We start from the raw sequence: 6,404 nt of genomic DNA, 5'->3' as shown, positions 1-6,404 counted from the left end.
ACACCCATGAACAATTACCAAAAGATGTTTTTTTTTATTTTTATTTTTAAAAAAAGCAAATGTCTTGAAGATAATGTGCTCTAGTTTACAGGACTGATTAAAAAAACAAACAAACTGCAATTGTTTATTTAAGGATATTAAAATAGCAATTGGATACAGTTTGTGTCATTAATATTAGGAGTGTTGTAGCAACAAACCATAGATTGGAATCTCAGAGGACAAACAAAAAATGTCTAAAGAAAAATAAAATGATATCTCAGAAACAAATCCCCCCCCCCCAAAAAAAAAACAACTTGTGCAACTATTAGTCTTTACTCTGTTTTTTTTCTCCTCCTTTTGTTTACAGCTTCCTCTCCTTCTCCCTCTCGCTGATCAGACCTGCCCTCTCTGTCGGCCTTGTGGTTATGCTGCCAGCTCTCTCATTTGAGCTGCCTGACCTTGTTTGCAGTTCCGAGGCAAGCTTCTCGAATACTCCAGGTTGTTTTTTTGTTTTTTTTTCTTTTTCTCTTTTTTCCCCCAAATGTGTATCCTGACTGGCCTATAAGTGTTCGACGTTTTGTCTTTTTAGAGAAATCTTACTCTCCACAGAAGAGTCCCCCATTACTGCCTCTTGAATACTTGCCTTTCACTCCACAGCAACACTTGTCTCTGTGTCTGCCTGGCTGTGTGAGCGGCAGAAAGGAGCAGAACGCCACAGGTGAGTGTGTCGCCACCTGAAGCGAGTCGGCGTAAATGGTGCAGCAAAGCATCATAAAATGGCACACGCATGACTCACATCTCACTGCAAAGTCGCGCAGGGTTTTATGAAGGGAAACGGAAACGCATGCCTATGATTTTATTCACAAGCCAACAGAAATTAAAGCTTAACTTGGATTCTGTGGATTGGCTGATGACTGAATATTGATTGTTTGTCTGACTCATCATATCTTTACATTTTGCCACCTTGGAGATGAAGTTTCTTTCAAAAGTGTGTTTTCCAGCAGTGCTTTTTCATAGTTTTTTTTAAACTTTTTTTTACACAGTTGCTTCGGTCCACGCCTGCCCAACATTGTTCAGAAAAATGGGAGTTTTCTTCAGTCGGTACACTTGCACTTACCCTCAGACCAGAGGGTCTGAAACTCTTGCCATTGAGTGCCACTGTAAAGCAACTTCTGGAGGCATCCCTGAAGGGTTCATCACCAGGCCTTTGAAGAGTTTGCTCATATGCCAAGGAGGTAATTCAGCCTTTTGGTTCAAGTGTTTTGGAGCAGGGATACATCGAAAGTTGCAAGACTTGAAAACTGGCGTTGCAGACCTCTGTCTTAGACTCATTCAAGTATATATATATTAAAAATAAATCAAATCAAAATCAAAGGATGAATCGGCACCGACATTATCGTTAAATGGAAAAGTTTTTGTTTTTTTTTCTTACAAAGAACCAGCTGTAATTTATACCCTGTCATGACATTATTTTCAGCCTCGAGTCTGATTTGTTTCTGTTCTACAATTAAGACGTACAATGTAAAACTTTTTTTTTTTTTCTGTCTCTGTCAGGAGCCTCAGGCTGAATCCAATTTAAAGTATTTTAGAAAGTTACTTTCTACTGATGGAAGGTTAGGAAAAAAAAAAAAAAGTCTCAGAGTGATCAAGAGTTTGAACAACACAGTGCGGCCCCACCTGTTTCAGAGAACTGCAGGTCAACTGACCAAGTCGTCTACTGCATTTGTCTTTGCTGACAAGAAAGACAGATTTGGCTTGTTTGGAAATATTTCCAAGTGGAGAAAATTCAGATATCCCTGGTGTGGAGACTAAAGAAGAGTCTATCTTAAAGTAGTGCAAAACTACAGTTGTAAGCTACAGGAGACTTCTGTTGGGCAGCGTACTGCACACTGGCTACCTGAGCAGTTAGCCTGACTAACCAGCTAATATCTGCTTGATTTGTTACTTTGAAAACAGTAGAAAAAGTTAAAAAAAAATAAAAAATAAATAAAAAACAACACTTTGTGTACAATAACTTCAAAACTGCTACTCAGAGGCGAGTTGCAATAAGAAGTCATTTTACTTCAAAGGGATTTTCTAGTTAATTAAAAAAGCAAGACAATAGCAATTAGGTACCAGGAAAAACATGGATTTTAAGACAATACAAAAATAATAACAACCAAATAATAATAATTAAAATTTAGAGAGCGGTCATTAAAAAAAAAAAAAAAATGGAGAAAAAGTAGTTCAGAATATATCTGTTTGACGAATCATAAAAAAGCTTTCAAGCACACAAACACAAAATAAAATTGATTCTGTACTTCACAAGAAGCCAGCGGATTGATCCTAACACAGGTGTAATTTTCTCTCCTTTTCTGGTTAGAAATATGGCTATTGAATTCTGCCAGAATTTAATTCCGAATTAAAGTGAATTACAATAGTCTATCCTTGAGGTTATTGAAGTGGTAAAAAAAGTTTTTTTTTTTTTTTTTTTTTTTTTTCAAATTATACTCGTGAGTTTTGAGATATTTCTGAGTCATAAGAAACAGCTCTTTGTCCGCAGATTGATAAATGAATCAAACTTTAAATGGTTGTCAAAAACAGCTAAATTTCATTTATTCTTCCCTGGCTTGGGAAGAGTAAGTGAAAGTGACACTTAGTGGCTTTGGAGGACAAAAAGTGATCATCTCTGATGAAGAATGTCATAAGCAGTCCAGCCTTTTACCTCCTTATTGCAGTTCTGCCAAGGGCTTGAGTTGTTTGAATTTGTTTTGGGTTCTTAAGTTCTTAAGCTCTGATTTGTTGGATCTGTGGTTAGATCCAACAAATACGTATCCATTCCACCTCATTCTTGCGCTGCCGTTTGCTAACCCCCTTGCTCTCAGGCTGAGTTCTGGACGGCTGCTGTCTGGCCTGTTTTGTCCATTGTCTTGCTCCAGTTCATGCTGCACCGTCACCTCGTGTATCGAACAGGGGATCCGTTAGTACACCAAGAATGATGATGAAGCTTCTTGATCTTGACAGGGTGAAACCAGAATGGATTTTTTTTTTTTTTTTTTGCTCCACTGTTATTATTTAGAAGAGATAGCTGTTGGGTGTACCTCCTTCCCCTCCCTCTGTGTGGAGTTTTACATGTTTTATCTCTCCGTTTGCCTGTCTTCATCTGCGGGTACTTCAGCTTTTCATGTTGAAAAACACGACTGTTGGGTTCACTGGTCTTTCTAACTTGTCTTTGCGTGTGCATAGTTGTTTGTCTTGTGCGTTTCTGTGTTACCCTGCGATGACCACTGGAAATAGGTAAACCACATCCCCATCCTACACACACACACACACACACACCCTGCAAGTTGGAAATTGGTTTGTCATTATTTAACACCTTATGTTTAAATCATTAGTTGTATCATTGCATGCTTAAACGGGACAAACAAGCAGATGTAGTTCAAACTAGAACACAGACTCTAAAAGGTGGAGCGTGTTACAGGCTGATCGCTCTGACCCTCTCGTCGTCCGATTGCTGGACACCAATCACATTTAGCACAAGAGCACAGCCAATCTTACACTGGTCAAGAAACCTGTGAACACTACTTACATCAGGGTGTGAGTGTAATTAGAAAACTGATCAGCATTCAGTCCCACATCAAATGACTCAACAGTTCTCAGAAGTATTTACTGGCACTGCTTCTTATTGGCTTCGGAACCGGATGCCCGGGTTTTAGCTGCAGCTGGCGGACGACTGGAAGACTGTCCTTACCACACCATTTTATTTTATTTTTTTTTTACACTAACATATGCTTACTGATCATAACATTAAATGCAGAGAATTAGAGCCACAGCTTGCAAACTAGAAGACTTTCATTCTGACAACAAGCTTGCCTGGTTGCAGAGGGTCCTGGTTTTTAGAAACGTTACTATAACACAGCCTGTAAGATGAATAATGCCATCTTTTAATTCTGCCATAATGTGCAGTCCCCCATGGAGGTAGCAGCAGCAGTGTATTCTTAGTCATCAGAGCGCTGAGAGTTTAACAATCTGCTACTGGCCGTTTTTAAATAAGCTGTTAGCACACTTGTAATACATTGCTTTTTGTACAAAAACGAATTAGGAAAAAAATTTTACCATTTTTTCCAATTTTGCAACTGTGAAACATAACTACATTGCTTTGCAAAAAAAAAAAAAGTATACTCTAAGCAACAAAGTAAGAAAACGAACATAACAGAGCCTCCTCGAACACACCATCAACGACGTGAAACACGGTGGTGACGGCATCATCCTGTGTTGGTGCTTATGTGAAGATAGATGGACTTAATTACTGAGCCACGCTGAGGTCACTAACACTTGAGACTGGGGCAAAAGGCTACACCCTCCAGCTGCACAACAGTACTGATAGACAGTCAAAATAAATGCAATGGAATAGTTTAGATCAAAACATATTTACATGATGTAATGGCCGGGTCAAAGGTCACATTCAAATGTAATTGAGGTTATTTGGCCAGACATGAAAATGACTGTTTTTCAGAAGCTCTCCACAGAGTCTGACTGAACCTGAGTTACTTAGGCAGAAGAATGGGAAAGACCTTCACTGCCTTCATTTGCAAAAAGTGATGGAGACATGATTTGGTAGATATGCAATTGTGATTGCAGTAAAATGTGTTTCTACAATGTAATTATCGGAGTGATAAAGAAAGAAATACGTTTGCATATTTTAGTATTTAAAACGTTTTTTTTTTTTTAATTGTGGTACTTTGTGTAGGTCCAATGAAATTGGTTTATGTTTATAGCAAAATATGAAAAAGTCAAAGGGGTGGAAATGCTTATGGGAGGTAATGCATGAATAATGAAGTGTCGAGCGCTGCAATCGATGCAATCGATTATGATAGAGTTTTTAATCTACTTTAAATAATTAATTGGGTATACTGTACTTTTTGATAACTAGCATCAGTTGGAATGTAAGTATGACTGAACTGAACTCGTGTTTCTCTAAAGTGTCTTGAGACGACATTCGTTGTGAATTGGCGCTATATAACGATTCTTATCTAAGCATTCTTTCCCTATCATGACCCCAATATGGTTTGCAGTATTTATGTCTATTCAACAATGCATTTCTATAGCAGTCGACAGTACATTTTAATGGGTCCAGGGAGAGAAGACCACATACAACTTTAAGAATCAAAGACAACAAAAAAAAAAATAAAAATCAGGAAGCGCAAATGAATGAGCGCATAGCTGGTAATGAAAGGAAACATTCTGAACAGGGAGAGAAAAGGGAAAGAACATAAAAAGAAATACGCAATCTAAAGATTACTACGTTTAAACACGAGGGGCTTTTTTGTTTACAAAATGCTGGGTAAAGTATGGACCAATATTTGCGAGGGCTGATTTACCACACCGAGCTTGGGTTATAAGTTTGACTGAGTTACGTTTTGGCCTTTAAAACATTAAGACTCAGGATAAGTGAACTAAAATGAATCACACACGTCTCCACATGTCTGGATTAAAATGATCTTTGTCTGGATTAAAATGATCTTTAATGTAAATCTGCATGAAATATGACAACAATAATAATAATAATAATAATAATAATAATAATAATAATAATAATAATAATAATAATAATAAAAAGACAACACAGTAATAAAGTCCTAAAAGACTTTCATTCACAAACAATTGAATTCATATGAGGGCTGGATGATGGTGCATTTGATAGAACTGTTGCATTGCAGTAAAAGGACCCTGAGATCTAATCCTTGCCTCGGGTCTTTCTGCACAAAGTTTGAGTGCTCTCTCTCTCTGGGTGTTCTGGCTGTCCAACAACGCATGCTTGTCCTGACGAACCGTCCAGGGTGTACCTTCCCTCTCACTCAATAAATATTAATATCTAATTTTAAAATGCCAAAATCAAATGAATTATTAAATATGTGCAGCAAAGGCAAAAAAAAAACAGAAAAAAAAAAAAACTTTTACCTGCAAAGACACCTGGAATAGAAATAAATCCAGCATCTTGGCCTTTCTTTACTGTCTTTATGATCACACCTATCTTGGCGTAGGTGCAAGTAAGTGAGCCTGACATCATTTGTGTGAAAGACGGGTACAAAAAGTTTTTAGTTGCAACAGGAAGAAAGGATATATATTCTACTAAAGTTAGGCTGATTTATTGAAATTTCCTTAAAATGACTCTGCTACATCTGTTTTCATCTTCAGACCACAGGGACCTATAGCCAGTCCTTTCTATAAAGTATGAAAACTGAACCCATGCATTTGCTTTCACTTTGTAATTGTTAGACTAATGTTGTCCCAATTGAACAAACTCATTCCCTCCTATGAACTGAAGTCAATAACGCAAACTACTAACTTTAATGATATCACACTGATTTTTGCTATGTTCCCATTTTTATTTTTATTTTTTATTTATTTATTTATTTATTTATTTATTTATTTATTTATTTATT

The 6,404-nt window shown here is 37.1% G+C and overlaps 1 long non-coding RNA gene across 1 annotated transcript; it reads left to right on the top strand.

Moving 5' to 3' along the window:
- The first annotated feature begins 352 nt into the window (after positions 1-352).
- On the top strand, positions 353-1,954 carry LOC106949845 (uncharacterized). The gene is made up of 3 exons (XR_001425469.1): positions 353-477; positions 637-697; positions 1,023-1,954. It is a non-coding gene; the product is annotated as an uncharacterized LOC106949845 (long non-coding RNA).
- Positions 1,955-6,404: the final 4,450 nt, after the last annotated feature.

This window comes from Poecilia latipinna, unplaced genomic scaffold (assembly GCF_001443285.1).
Source record: "Poecilia latipinna isolate Pla-1442-1.1 unplaced genomic scaffold, P_latipinna-1.0 Scaffold366, whole genome shotgun sequence".
NCBI lineage: Eukaryota > Metazoa > Chordata > Actinopteri > Cyprinodontiformes > Poeciliidae > Poecilia > Poecilia latipinna.
Note: the sequence above shows the minus strand (reverse complement) of the source record. Positions and strands in the feature narration are given on the sequence as shown.